The following is a 15,445-nucleotide window of genomic DNA, read 5'->3' on the forward strand; positions in this document are numbered from 1 at the left end:
TTCATTCTACTGTTCTGATTGGACAAATATTTAGTGCCAATGGCAAAATGTATGAGGAAAACACCTGTCATTCTATATTTAAATTTAAATCCTTGGGCTAAAGCTTCATATCATGAGGCATTTTCTATTTGTAAAGTTCTTCATAGTCATTTCTGTTAGTTATTTATTGTCATTAGCATCAGAATTGTCTAGATTTGTTTTTTAAATTAAGTTCTCTGTGTGACATGAACTGGGGAAGAGAGTCTTCAGCTTCAAAATCGATACAGAACCACATGAAACCTTCCACATAGCCACATGGAATTCATGATAGGGTGACGCAACATTAGCTTGTTGGAAACATGTACGACACATGTGAGCACAGCCAGCCAGCGTTCCCTTCAACACGTCTGCTGAAATCATCAACTATGATGCTAGATTTGGTGCTAAAAAAAAATATTCCAAAGGTAATTTTACTTTCTTCCCCTCAAAGGTAATTTTAATACCTTGTTGTAGCCACTTGCACATTTTTTTTTAATTTAACCGCTCTATATTTAAGCACATGCTGAGAGGTAAATTACTTGATGGTTTCTGGTGACTTTTCTGTTTTCCTGAAATTTCCAAAGGTGGCTACATTGCTCAGAAAGTAGAACAAAAATTTAGGCTGTCTAGACTAGAACCATTACAATAATTAGACTTATCTTTACCTTTCTAAAAATTTAATTTAATTTGTTGAATCCTCATCTTTAAAAATGTCTAAAACTTGTAATATGCTTCAAACTGAATCCATAGTAAATACTTATAACCCAGAACCAGAAAAAAATTAGGCTGGCTTTAAAATACTGACATACGGGGTAGGTGGAACCAAGATGGTGGCACAGAGAAGCACTCAGCCAAGCTCTCCCTAAAATAATGACTCAAAGGGGCAGCTAGGTGGTGCAGTGGATAAAGCCTGGCCCTGAAGTCAGGAGGACCTGAGCTCAAATCCGATCTCAGACCAAACACTTGACACTTACTAGCTGTGTGACCCTGGGCAAGTCATGTAACCCCAATTGCCTAAAAAAAAATTTTTTAATAAATAAAAAATAATGACTCAAATCAAATTCTGGAGAGGCAGAACAAACAAAATGTTGGATTTAACAATTTTCCAGCCCAAGACAACTTAGGAGGTGAGCAGAAAAGGTCCATCTCAACGGGATGGTGGTCAGGCCTGGAGTACAGCACACCCTGCACGGCACCAGCATCAGGCCTTGAAGGCAACTGCATGGCGGTGGCAGCAACTTTGGGAACTCTCAGCCCATGGCTGAGGGCAGGACTAGACAACTAGTTGGAAGGAGAATGCAAGGGATCCTTTGCTGGTTGGGTTCAGGTCCCTGTTGCATTGTCCAAATGTGGTTCCCAGTCAAAGTCCCAGGGCCAAAAGGGGCAATAGCAATTGTGGCCACAGGGTAGCAAGAACCCTGACTGCAGTTCCAGGATGAAGAGGAGTGCTTGTGGTCGCTCACAGGGGAGTGGGGACCCTGGTCTCAATTCCAAGACAGAGGGGAGCACTAGTAATTGTGGCTGCAGGAGAGCAAAGGACCTAGTCCAGGGCTCAGGGCCAGGAAGAATGCTAGTGCTGGTAGCTACAGGGGAACAAGATTCCCTTCTTGGATAAAGAGCAGAGAACAGGCCAGGAGGGCATCAACCACACCTTAGATCATACCACCTTGGAAGCACTGAAAATCTATAGACCCCACCCCATACCCCCCAGAGCTAACTCTGAAAAAAGTAGTACAAAAGGCCTGAAGCTTGGAACAGTGCCCCCTACCCCAGGAGCAAAGCCCAATTTCAATATAAAGTTAAAAGTCAAAAATTAGGCAGAAAAAAATGAGCAAACAACAACAACAAAAAGAACCTGATCATAGAAAGTTACTATGGTGACAGAGACTATCCAGACACAAGCCCAGAAGAAGACAATGATGTCAAACTATAAGCAAAGCCTCAAAGAAAAAAAATATGAATTGGATATAATCCCAAGAAGAATTCCTAGAACTCAAAAAGGATTTAAAAAATCAAATAAAACAGGTAGAGGAAAAATTGGGGAAAGAAATGAGAGTGATGCAAGAAAATTATGAAAAGAGAGTGAATAGCTTGGTTAAAAAAAATTGAAGAAAAGAATATCTTAAAAAACAAAATTGGCCAAATGGTGAAAGAGACACAAAAATCCACTGAAGAGAGGAATGCTTTGACCAGTTGAATTGACCAAATGGAAAAAGAGGTACAAAAGCTCACTGAAAAAAATAATTCCTTAAAAATTAGAACTGGCTAAGTAGAAGCTAATAGATCCATGAGACACTAAGAAACAAAAAAGCAAAATCAAAAGAATTAAAAATAGGGAAAAATGTGAAATATCTCATTGGAAAAACAACTGACCTAGAAAATAGACCAAAGAGAGATAATTTAAGAATTATTGGACTACCTGAAAGTCATGATTTTAAAAAAAGAGCCTAAGGAAAACTGCCCTGATATCCTAAAACCAGAAGGTAAAATAGAAATTGAAAGAATCCACCTATCACCTCCTAGAAGAGATCCCAAAATGAAAACTCCCAGGAATATTTATAGCCAAATTCCAGAGTTCCAAGGTCAAGGAGAAAATATTGCAAGCAGCCAAAAAGAAACCATTCAAATACTGTGGAGCCACAGTCAGGATCACATAAGATTTAGCAGCTTCCACATTGAAGAATCAGAAGGCTTGGAATATGAAATTATGGAAGGTAAAGGAATTAGGATCACAAACAAAAATAACCTATCTAGCAAAACTGAATATAATCCTTCAGGGGAAAAAACAGATATTTAATGAAGTAGAGGACTTTCAAGCATTCCTGATGAAAAGACCAGAGCTGAATAGAAAATTTGACTTTCAAATACAAGATTCAAGAGAAGCATTGAAAAGGTAAACATGAAAGAGAAATCAAAAGGGAATCAATAAGGTTAAAATGTTTACATTCCTAGATGGGAAGAGAATAATTGTAACTAGTAGAGCAGGTTAGAAGGCATATACATAGACAGAGGGCATGGGTGTGAGATGACAATGATGAGATGATTTCAACATATAAAAATAAGGGGTGAGAAAGAAGGATGCACTGAAAAAAGGGGGAAAAGAAAGGAACAATTGGAAAAATTATGTCACATAAAGGAGGTATGAAAGGAAGCTTTTATAATGGAGGGGAAGTGAGGAAGGTGAGGGGAAGCACTTGAACCATAGTCTCATCAGAATTGGCTCAAAGAGGGAATAACATATACACTCAGTTGGGTATAGAAATCTATCATACCCTACAAGGAAGCAGGAAAGGAGGGGGTGCTGATAGAGGGAGGGGTGAATTAAGGGAGGTAGTGGTCAGAAGCAAAACAGACTTTTGAGGAGGGACAAGGTGAAAAAGAAAAAGAGATAGAAGGATAAACAGGGGGAGAAATGGATGAAGGGGAAAACTTAATTATCATAACTGAGAATGAGAATGGAATGAACTCACCCATAAAATGGAAATGGAGGGCATAATGGATTTAAAAACCAGAATCCAACAATATGTTGTTTACAAGAAACACACTTGAAACAGAGAGACACACAACAGGGTAAAAATAAGGGGGATTTGGCTAAGGTTAAAAAAAAAAGCAGGGGTACCAATCATGATCTCAGACAAAGCAAAAGCAAAATTAGATCTAATTAAAAGAGATAAGCAAGGAAATTATATTTTGCTAAAAGTTACCATAGACAATGAAGTAATACTAATAATAAACATATATGCACCAAATCTTAAAGGAAAAGTTAAAGGAAGACATGGACAATAAAACTATACTACTAGGGGACCTCAAATTTCTCCTCTCAGAACTAGATAAATCTAATTATAAAATAAACAAGAAAGAAATTAAGGAGATGAATATAATTTTAGAAAAAGGCAGCTAGGTGGCACAGTAGAGGGTACCGGCCCTGAAGTCAGGAGGTTCTGAGTTCAAACCTGGCCTTAGATCAAACACTTGACACTTACTAGTTGTGTGACCCTGGGCAAGTCACTTAACCCCAACTGCCTAAACAAACCAAAAAAAAAAAAGTCAGCTATGATAGACCTCCAGAGAAAAGTGGAATTGGAATAGAAAGGAGTATACCTTTTTCTCAGCTATACACAGCAACTTTCACAAAAATTGACCATTAGAGCATAAAAACCTCACAAACAAATGTAGAAAATCAGAAATATTAAATGCATCCTTTTCAGACCATGATCCAATTAAAATACATTCAATAAGGGACTGTGAAAACATAGAATAAAAATTAATTGAAAACTAAATAATCTTATCCTAAAGAATGAGTGGGTCAAAGAACAAATCATAGAAACAATAAATAATTTCAATAAAGAGAATAACAATGAGACAACATACTAAAATTTATGGGATACAGCCAAAGCAGTACTTAGGGAAATTTTTTTTTTTTATCTCTAAACGCTTACATCAATAAAGCAGAGAAAGAGCAGATCAATGAGTTGAGCATGTAATTAAAAAAGGTAAGAAGACAACAAATTTTAAAACCCTAATTAAGCACCAAATTGGAAATCCTAAAGTTGAAAGTAAGAAAACTACTGAAGTAATAAATAAAGCTAGGAGCTGGTTTTATAAAAAAAAAAACAACAATAAAATAGATAAATAATTGATGAATTTTATTTTAAAAAAGAAAGAAGAAAACCAAATTCCCAGTATCAAAAATGAAAATAGTGAATGCACCACCAATGAAGACAAAATTAAGCAATTATTAGGAGCCATTCTGCCCAATTATATGCCAAAAAATCTGACAATCTAAGTGAAATGGATGAATAATTACAAAAATAGCAATTGCCCAGATTAACAGAAGAGGAAATAAAATACTTTAAAAAATGTATTTTAGAAAAAGAAATTGATCAAGCCATCATTGAGCTCCCTAAGGAAAAGTCCCCAAGACCAGATGGAATATTAACTCCAGATATGAGAATTCAGCTATACTTCATTAAGACATATATTAAAGAGATTCACAAAACTATGCAAAACAATGCCATTCTGATCATTAATTTTTTTTTGTTTTGGAAAATAGCTAATTTCATTAAAATATTATTTATGTTAACATGTAATGATTTGTTATCTTTAAATGAATGAATTAATAAATATTTTTAAATCAATGGATATTAATCAGTGTTACTCAGAGAATAGGATGGAATTTCAACACAAGCTATCTTTCCCTTGGTCAAGATTCCCTAGGTATACAAGTTACTAGTAATCTTTTTGGGGGCAGATTCATGTCAGAGTGCATGGGGACTATGCTAGTTTCAACATCCCTCTCCATGCTAGAAAGGGTTTGGATACAGATCAATAATTTTTTGTTTCCTTAAAAACTGTTTCTGGCAGACTGACACATGTATTTCGTAAGTGCCTACAGTACTTTGATGCTTTATGCAGATCCACTCATTGGTTCTTTCACTTTCATAGAATGATAGATTTTTTTTTTTTGGTGAGGCAACTGGGGATAAGTGACTTGTCCAAAGTCACACAGCTAGTGAGTGTTATGTGTCTGAGGCCGGATTTGAACTCAGGTCCTCCTGACTCCAAGGCCTGTGCTCTATATACTGCACCACCTAGCTGTCCCGAATGATGGATTTCGAGAAGTAGATGAGATCTTCCAGGCCACTAAGTCCCAAGAAAATGAGCAAGTCACACAACTTATAGGTATCTGAGATTTGAGCCCAGTTCTTTTTGACTCCAGGTCCAGTGCATTGTCCACTCAGGGGTGGGGAACCTGTGGCCTTTAGGCCACATGTGGCCCTCTAGGTTCTCAAGTGTGGTCCTTTGACTGAATCCAAACTTCACAGTATGAATCCCCTTAATAAAAGGATTTGTTCTGTAAAACTTGGACTCAGTCAAAAGGCTGCCTCCAAGGACCTAGAAGGCCACATGTGGCCTGGAGGCCAAAGGTTCCCCATCCCTGCATGCTGCCTTTCTTCTCTTCCTTTTAATCCTTCCTTTAGATCAACCTTCCTAAGCTGAAGTCTGGTTTGCTTGTGACTATTAGTGACAATAGCTCTTTGGTAAGACCTATTGGTAACTGGTAGATAGGTTGTGATCAGCATTGGTGGAGGGGGTCCTCTCATCAAGGAAATTATTTATCCTTAAAGTATTGGAATAAACATTTCTTCTAATAAGCTCATCATCGTTTTCTATCATTCCCTTCATCTCTCTTCAATCCTCCCATTGCTTCCCTTCCTCCAACCTTCTCAGCCAAGGACTTTGCCTCCTATTTCATTGAAAAAGATTGAGGCCATTCACAGAGAGCTCCCTCTTCTTCCCTCCTCATCTCATATCACTCAGATGCCTTGCACCACTATTTCCTCATTCACCACTGTCTCACATGATGTGGCCCTTCTATTTGCCAAGTCAACACAAAGTGATCTCATTCCATCCTGTCTTCTCCTGCAGATCACTCCTCTGTCACTTCTGCTCCCACTAATCTTCATTTTCTCTCCACCTACTAGTTTTTTTCCCCCTCTACTGCCTATAAACACACTAGTAAGAACAAACACAGCCCTTCCTCAAAACCCCTTCCTCTCTGGTCTTCCTCCTGAGTCTCCTCAACTTTTCCTACAATGCCTAAGAACTTGTCTACCATTGTCTACAACGTCTCTTCACTGTGAAAGCTCACGCCACTCCCCGACTTCACACTGAAAGTAGAACCCTCTGACTCCTTGACATCTCCCTCTCCCTAGGCACCACCCAGAACCTCCATCTTAAGGAGGTTGCCCGGGCTGTCACGTATTCATTCTATTCCAAGGGACCATTCCAAGTGTCACTCTTGAATCTCCCAGACATTTTTTGCACCCAACACCTCATATCTTCCCTCTCCTTTTACATGTCTTCCACCTTTAGATTGTGAGCTCTTTGAGAAGCAGGAATTCTTTTCCATTGCTTGGCACAATGCCTGACCCATAGTAGGCCCTTGATAAACATTTTACTGACTATCAATACCTTCACTTTCGTTTCTCTCACTCTCCAAACTCTAAAATCTGGCTTATTCAACTGAAACTGCTTCCTCCAGATTTACCAATGATCCCTTAAAAAGCAAATCTAATGCCATTTTCTCAGCCTTCATCCTTCTTGACTTCTTTTCTCCGTCCACACTTTCAATTGGTGATGTTATCAGCTTCCATGGATTCCAAGATCTTTACTAAGCTGAAGATTCCTATATCTATTTATCCAGCCCTAATCTCTCTCCTGACCACCTGCCTCACATCCAATTGCCCTCCATAATCTGGGTCCTCTCCGACTTTTCCAGTCTTTTTCCACCTCAGTCCCCTCCACTTATTCTTTCACCTTTCCAGTTTTCTTACCACTTAGTAACCGTCTCCTGTCCTCGCTTTACTCTTCAATCCACTCCTGTTGCATCTCTGGCCATCTCAAGTAGTTCTGATCTATAGCATGTCATCGGACCCAGATGTCTCTGAAAGAGACTGGTGACTTTGCACAGTCCTTCCCTCACTTAAATCCAATTCACTTGCAAGTCAAGAGGTCACTTTCCCGATGCCCTTGGTCCTCTTCGAGAACAAGGACAGACAACAAACACACACAATACTCCATCTGTGAACTTAAGGCATTTTCACTAGTTGTCCTCCATTCATGCAAGTCTCTCCCTCCCCAACTCCATCTCCGTACTTCCCTGCATTCGAGCTCCAGCTAAAATTCCACTTTCTACAAAGGTCCTCCTTCATGCTAGCGTCTTCCCGCTGACGCTATCTCCAATTTAGCCTCTATGTAACTCGTATATTTTGCATGCTACCTCCCTCGCGAGGCAGAACTTTTTTGAGAGCCGGAACTGTTTTTTGGCTTAGCACTTGGAACAGTTCCTGCCACAGTAGAAGTCACTTAAATCCTGGTTCTACTTCGTGAAAAATTAAGAGGTTGGGTTTTTCCCCCTTCTTTCTCCCTTGGACTGTGGCAACTCACCTACGGAAGCGCCTTCCGTGTTCGGGGCGGGGGGGGGGGGAGGTGCAGCCTCTCTATCTTTCACGGCTCCACTCTTTCAAAGTTAAGTCAAGTCACCAGCCTGGGCAAGATCCCGATTGGGATCTTGGCTGAGCTCTGGGCACACTGCTTGCTTCGGAAGCTGTCCCGTGGCGGGAGCTCCACCGGGACCCTAAGGAAAAGATTCTCAAGAAAAAAAAAATCAACGAAAAGGAGGTAAACGAATTCTTTACAATAGAAACTGAATGAGTCATTTCCCCTCCCCATCTCCCTAAAAAAAAAAAAATTTAAAGGACCAGAACACAATTTTCTGATCCTTAAGTGAGGCTACGGTAAAGTTCAAAACAAGGAAATGTCAACTTGGAAATCACCTAGGAGAGCCCCAGAGCTGGTTCAGAACTGATAACTCCAGTGGGCAGTGGTTGATTAGGAAATGTCTTTAATATGGGAAGACAATATACCCCACCCTATTCCTTTTCAGACGGGGAGCGGTCCACGGGTGCGGAGCATTGCATATATACTCACTTCTACGATTGATTTTAAGTTTGTTTTTTTTTTTATTCTTCATCTCCCTCCCCACTTTAAATATATTTGTTATATGGATGGCCCTCTGGGAAGGCTAGGGAGAGGGATACCAGGAGAAATTTAATGATGTAAAAAAAAGTTGGCAATAAAAAGAAAAAAAAAGAAAGAGAAAGAAGAATTAAAGAAAGAAGAGGGGAAGAAGAAAGGAGGAAGGGGGGGCGGGGGAGAGAGATCTAAGATGAGTAAAGTCGCACCACCAGAACAAACAAACTAATAGGGCCGTTGCAAAATGTGCCACTCCAAAAATAAACTTTTCTCCATCCCCATCCCCATTCACTAAAGTCCTTAAATAGCTTTTTTTTTAACTATCTGCACTGCACAGTCTCTGATCCATTATTGCCCCGCCCAAACCCACTGGAATGTAAACTCCCAGAGAGCAAGGGTCGTTTTATCTTTGCACCCCCAAAGTCCAGCATTTCACCTACATGCTTGATAAATCTAGGATGAATTGAAAAGAAAATGATCACAGACAAATTAAATTCATAATCCCTCACCCAAGAACCTGGCTTAGTAAGGCAAAAAGATCTCATTTGCTCTTAAGACTACTTGAGACTCCTCACTAGATTTTACAGATGTGGTGGGAAGCCTGACGTGGAGAGGGGGGGAGGAGGCCTTGGTCAGAGTAATTGACTTTGGTTTTGTTTTTTAGGGCTGTGATTTCTGCTGCCCTCAGCGTGAGGAGATCTTGAGAGTAAGAGTTTAGAGAACAGGGAGTCAACCTCCTTATTTTACAAGTAAGAAAACAAGTTGTTGGTACCCAAAGACTTCTCTAGTTGTTAACTACCCAAGGGACCTGAACCAGCTACCCACCTGCATCTACTCCTTCCTGCAGGGACTTCTTCAGTAAGGCTTACCTCCTTCCTTCCTCTCCCCTCCCCCATCCCCCCAGCTTCTTCTTCATCCCTCCCCCACCTCCTCCTCCACCATCACTTCACTGTCACCTCCTTCACCACCACCACCCCTCCTCCACTATCATCTCCTCCTCTTCTGCCTCTCCCTCCTCCAACACCTGCTTTTCTTCTGCCTCCTCTTCCTCCACCACTATTTCCTCTTTCCTAAATGGGCTTCTAGATTCACAGAGCTTACCTGCACCTACTTGTGCCTACTGTGGGTCTAGCTTCCTTGGACCCTCACAGGACACATCACCACCTACCATGAGAGGGGACCTACAAGGAGGAGTAGGAAGAAGAGGAGGAAGAGTAAATATTTATTAAGCACCTTCTAAGTCCCAAGTGCTTTGCTAAGCACTTAACACATATCTCATTTGAATCCTCACAATAGCCCCTAGAAGTAAGTGCTGTTATCACTCCCGTTTTATAGTTGAGGGAACTGAAGCAAACAGAGACATTAAGTGACTTACCCATAGTCACACAGCTTGAAAGTGTCTAAGGTGGGATTTGAACTCAGGTCTTCCTGACTCCAGGCCCAGAGCTCCACCCATGCCTAGAAGGATACTGAACCTACTTCCCCAAATGGACCTTACTCCAATCACTACTATTCTTCTTGGACTCATTTCTCATAGGTTAGAATACTACCATCCCTTCAAACTTTCACTATTGCAGTGATTCTGAACCTATGGTTACTAATGTACAAACTCTGTTCCCCATCCCCAACTGCCCATTGGTTAAGAAATATCTCTAAGGCAGTAAAACCATGTTATTTTCATACATATGTATGGATACATACCACACATATCTATATTTAGATATGTAGACATATGTAAACTTACATATATACATGAACACATATATACACACGCATGTATATATGCACACACACACTACAAGCCTTATTCCCATCCTATTCAGCCCCACCCTTACAGTATCCTGCTCCAGATTATCAGTTCTGTTCTACTGTACTCTCTGGAATGCTTGCTCCATAATTAACAAATTTCCTTTTGTGTTAAACCTCTTCCTTTCTCACTCCTTCTGTCGTCTGGCACTGACATTCCTCATAACGACATTCCTTCCATCATGTATCCTCTTAGTGCTGGCTATGTTGTCCATCATACCTCCAACTGGGTAGTGCAATAAATAAAGTCCTGGGCCTGGGGTAAGGAAGACCTGAGTTTAAATTCTATCTTAGACACTATATTAGTTATGTAACCTTGAGCTAGTCATTTAACCTCTATTTGCCTCAGTTTCCTCATCTATAAAATGAGGATAATAGTAGTGCCTACCTCCCAGGATTGTTTCGACAAACAAATGAGATAATATTTGTAAAGCATTTAGCAAGGTACCTGGTACATAGTAGGCATTTAATAAATGTTTGTAGGGCAGCTAGGTGGCACAATGGATAGAGCTCCACCTTGGAGTCAGGAGGACCCGAGTTCAAATCCGGCCTCAAGACACTTACTAGCTGTGTGACCCCGGGTGAGTCATTTAACCCTGATTGCCTCAGCAAAAAGGAAAAAAATTTTAAAATGCTTGTTTCCTTCCTTCTTTCCCAGATTACTATTTGGAATATTCTTTGCTCCCCAGTGCCACTTTTGGATCTTTCTTCTACCATTATCACTCAGAAATCTCTCCTCCTTTGAGGTTCAAGACATCTTGGAGCATATACATACAATGTATATCCACATGTATGCATATGTGTGTATACATGCATACATACATGCTTTTTGTGCCTTCATTCCCTATTCCATACCATCACCACCATTGTGTGTATAAATACATGTAATTGATATCATCAGGAGACTTCCCCAGCCCCACCACCACCACCACCTCATTGGTTCTGACCAACAGAAACCAAGGGAAAAATTTAACGTTAGAAACAGAACAGGTATATGAGGGAGGCACAGGGTCCAGGGAGAAAAAAGAATAGTATTCACCAGTACATAACATGAAACAAACTTGGACACATTTGAATTGGTTCTTTCTAGCAAGCCACATATACTGACCCAGTACTGAAAAGCTTGGCCCTTAGTAATAAGGCAGCAAATTGTGGGTGGTCCCTGGGAGGGCATCAGGTGGATGCTTCAGAAAAGATTAGCCCTTGAGAGAGTGTTCAGTAGGAGTACAGATTGGAAGGACAGACTGGACACTAGGAGATCTAGAAACAGGAGTTCCTTACTCACAACTCCTGAGTAGGTAGATTGCATTTGGCCTCCTGGATTCCTGTGCCCAGTTAGTCCCATTGGGCAAGCATGCAGCAGGGGCCAGACTACAAGTGAGGTGAGTGTGCTCTGGTGAAAGGCCTAAAGTAGGGACCAGGACTGGGCTCTTTGGGCTAATGCAGGGGGTGGAAGCCTCCCAAAAAAGAGGTCCTCAGACTATTGAGAGAAATTAATATTACACTATTATATTAATAACTAATTACTAATTTGTAATCCACCTTTTTCTTTTATTTCTGTTAAGGCCCAACTCCTGTGACATTTTAAAAGTTCAAGAGACATAGTTTCTGAGTATTTAATTATTTTATTTATAATACCAGCATACTACCAATAAAAAGAGACAGTGACTCTCTGGAATGCCAGAGACAAATCATGGCAGTAGGTTCAGAGTTTATGTGCCCTTGGAAGAGTGGATGTTACTCAGGCAATCAACTCCGCTTGGTTAACAATTAATGAGAGACAGTGAATATTGTAACCGAGGTGAACCTATTCTAATAAGGGGCTGGGAGAATATAACTTGAATTATGTCATTTACTTCTAAATTGCCCAACCTTGAACAATTTAAATCAAAGAATTTATCTCTACCCAAACCTGGGTAGAGCATTGTGGGCTTCCCCACCTTGGATTAAATTTCTAGTAAGATTGGGTGGGGTCTGAAAAAGACTGAGGAGAAAGTTAATTCAATCTCATTATCAGCAATGTCCTTCAGAGACTGAACAACCTAGGCTTCTGAAAAAATCCTGGTCCTAATTTAATAATTGATTATTAACATGAGGGAGAAATAATCATTTCTCTCACTCCTAAACAGGGCATTCAGTCTCTCTAAAAGCCATGACTGTGTGATGAGATTACTTAAGAGATAGCCCCCAAGACATATGCTCCTTAACTAGGTTGGGCAGTACCCCACCAAACTGGGAGGCAAGATTTCTGTTTAGAGTATAAAGAGAAACTAGACCGGTGTTTTTTGCCTGGGGGAAGAGCCCTCCTAGATCGACTCCATTAGAGTTTAGGGCAACCCAGCTAAAGAAATAGAAAACTACCTAGAGAGGTCCAGACGGAAATGGCTTCCCTTGTCCAGATGCCTTGAGGCTGCTGAGTCTTACGATCAAACTACGTCTCAGCAGGAAAAGCTGAAGACTTTCATAGCCCACCTCCTCACTAAATGTCCACCAATCAGGGTTGAGTTTCACTTGTCAGGAGAGTTCCCTTTCAGAAGTGATTTAGGGTGATTCAGAACCTCCCTTCAAATATTTGGTTACTAAGAGAAACTACTGACCATCAATTTATTATTAGCTAATCTAATTAATAAACTGATTATTAATTACCCAGAAACTCTGTCTTTCAGGATTTTCATTCGTCACACCATATGTGGGAAATTTTGACCCTGCCCCTAGCACACTAGCCAAACCGGGAAATTACAGCACACTGGATATATAGCCCTTGCCTTAGGCAACCATGTACTGCTTTGCATGCCAGAAAGGAAAGTGCCAGGGCCAACCTCGACCCATGGCTATTCAGTCAGGAAAAGTCACCCATGCGGTATTTTTAAAAGGAGTGCTCCTGTCCTCTAGACTTTTTCTCCTCCAATCTGCTCAACATGTCAGCACTCTTCTTTCTTTTTGTGAAGGAAATAAATAGCTGTCCTATGCCTGATTTATGTTATACACAGATTTTGTAACTCTCTCTCTTTTTTAGAATCTTAGGCATGAGCCAAACCTAAACCTTAAGTGATATTCTCTGGGCCTCAGGGGTGTGGTCATAGAAAGCCAGAGTTCAAGGAGCCTGAGTCCAAATCCACCACTCTTTCTCTAGAGGTCAGACTCCATCAGCACTGAATCTGGTTCATGAATGCCTGGGTCCAGTGTCCAGATTTGAATTCTTCCTGACTCTTAGGCCCAGCACTTTATCTACCGCACCCACCCACCTGCCTCTGGAACCTGAATTCAAATCCAGTCTTAAACATTTACTATTGTGACCCTTAGCAAGTCACTTATCCTTTGTCTGCCTCAGTTTACTTATTTGTAAAATGAGGATTCTAATAGCACCCACCTTCTAGGGTTGTTGTGAGGGTCAAATGAAATTATATGTATATGTGGGGGGTGCATGTGTGTATGTATGTGTATGTGTGTATATATATATATGTCTATATGTGTGTATATACATATAGACATATACATATACACATACACATAACATATACAGAGAGAGAGAGAGCACTTACCAATGTGCTTGGCACATGGAAGGAGCTACACAAATGCTAACTATCGTTATTGCTACTATCATTATTATGATTATTACTATTATTTCTTCCCAACTCCAGGTCCGGTACTCTATCCACTGTACCATCTAGCTGCCTCAGGGTGAGTGACTTGCTGGGGATTACATAGCCAATATGCAACAGAAAGACTTGACCCCAGGTCTTCATGGCTAGGAGACCAGTTTTCTATCCATTAAGTTACATTGTCTCTCCCTACACAAAGATAATTAACCTATGTATAATGTAATCCTATAAATTATTTGCATCACCAGTGTACGAAGACCAAGTTGTAGCAAATGGCTTTTGCAATCTGTGTCTCCTGGTAAGAATATGCTTCTTTGCCTCATCCCCTGGGCTATTTGAACAATGGAAAGAATATTTTAGTCAAGAAGACCTGGCTTTGAATCCTAACTCTGCTACTTCTTACCTAAGGGCAAGTTACAACCTCTTTGAACCTTAGCTTCTCCTCGGTAAAAGGATGGGGTGGGGTTAGATGACTTCTAAGGTCCTTTCCCATTGCAAATCCAGGCTATAGGAATGTATTGAGTGTGAACATCTGGGTGAACCACTTGAAGGTCTACTTAAAAGAATGACTTTTGTTTTTCTGCGGAAAAAGGATTTAACCTTTTTGCTCCTTACTAGTTGTGTGACCCTGGGCCACTTTCCCTCAGCTTCAGTTTCCTCAGATGTCAACTACGGATGATAATAGCACTTACCTTAAAGAGTTGTTGTGGGAAGTGAATGCGATAATGGTATTTAAAGCACTTTGCTAACCTTAAAGCATTATATAAATGTTAGTTATTATTTTTGTTGAAGTATCCATTAGGTAGATACTTTAAGCAACGTGAGGAACCTTCTTTCCAGCCAGAAGAGGGCAGCGTGGGCAGTCCTCTGTTTTCATAATGCATTCACCAAGCCTTTTGCCTCAGCTCTCCAGGACTAGTTTTCTTGTTTGCAAATCGCTCATAACCCCCTATTTCTCTTCCGTCCTGAGGTTTCCGTTTTGCCAGTTCTAATTTAAGCAAAATCACCACACAGTGAGAAATAGAGGAGGTGAAATTCCACTCTATTCCACTCAAGAGCTCGGGTGAACAAAATCAAAAAGACATAGGGAAATTTCTACCATGGGGTGCTGCTCCTACCCTCACCCCGTTTGATTTTGTTTGTATTGTTTTGTTTTTACTTCTGTCCTCATCCCAGAATTTACACAATATCTGGCATTTAATAAGCTTAATAAATGCTTGTTAACTATTGGCTGCTTTTCCTATATCAGATTGTGTGCCGTCTTGGGGAGGGTGGGGGGGGAGGAAGGGGGAGAAAAATTTTCAACTCAAAAGCATATGGAAGTGATTGTTGATAAATCAAAATAAGTTAATAAAAAAAACTATTGGCTGCTTTTTGACTCACTACTCCATATAGAAATTGATAGTTCGAAGAATGAGGCATAACAGAGAAATGAGGAAAAGGAAAGGGGATGGGATCCACAAGGCAGTAACACTGCAATT

The 15,445-nt window shown here is 40.4% G+C and overlaps 1 protein-coding gene and 1 long non-coding RNA gene across 3 annotated transcripts in view; one reads left to right on the forward strand and one right to left on the reverse strand.

Moving 5' to 3' along the window:
• CASP8 (caspase 8) overlaps positions 1-8,129 on the reverse strand; it is a 41,591-nt gene extending 33,462 nt beyond the window's left edge. Inside the window, exon 1 of one of the 2 annotated variants that reach the window (XM_020970896.2) lies at positions 7,969-8,129. The gene's annotated coding sequence lies outside the window, so the exon portion shown is untranslated. Of the gene's footprint in view, positions 1-7,355; positions 7,848-7,968 lie in introns of those variants that run through there. The other variant, XM_020970903.2, reaches the window with a different exon arrangement.
• Positions 8,116-15,193, forward strand: LOC144454840 (uncharacterized). Its single transcript, XR_013483397.1, has 2 exons — positions 8,116-8,202; positions 9,221-15,193. It is a non-coding gene; the product is annotated as an uncharacterized LOC144454840 (long non-coding RNA).
• Positions 15,194-15,445: the final 252 nt, after the last annotated feature.

The sequence above is a fragment of the Phascolarctos cinereus genome, unplaced genomic scaffold (assembly GCF_003287225.1).
Source record: "Phascolarctos cinereus isolate Bilbo 61053 unplaced genomic scaffold, phaCin_HiC Scaffold_7;HRSCAF=346, whole genome shotgun sequence".
Lineage (NCBI taxonomy): Eukaryota > Metazoa > Chordata > Mammalia > Diprotodontia > Phascolarctidae > Phascolarctos > Phascolarctos cinereus.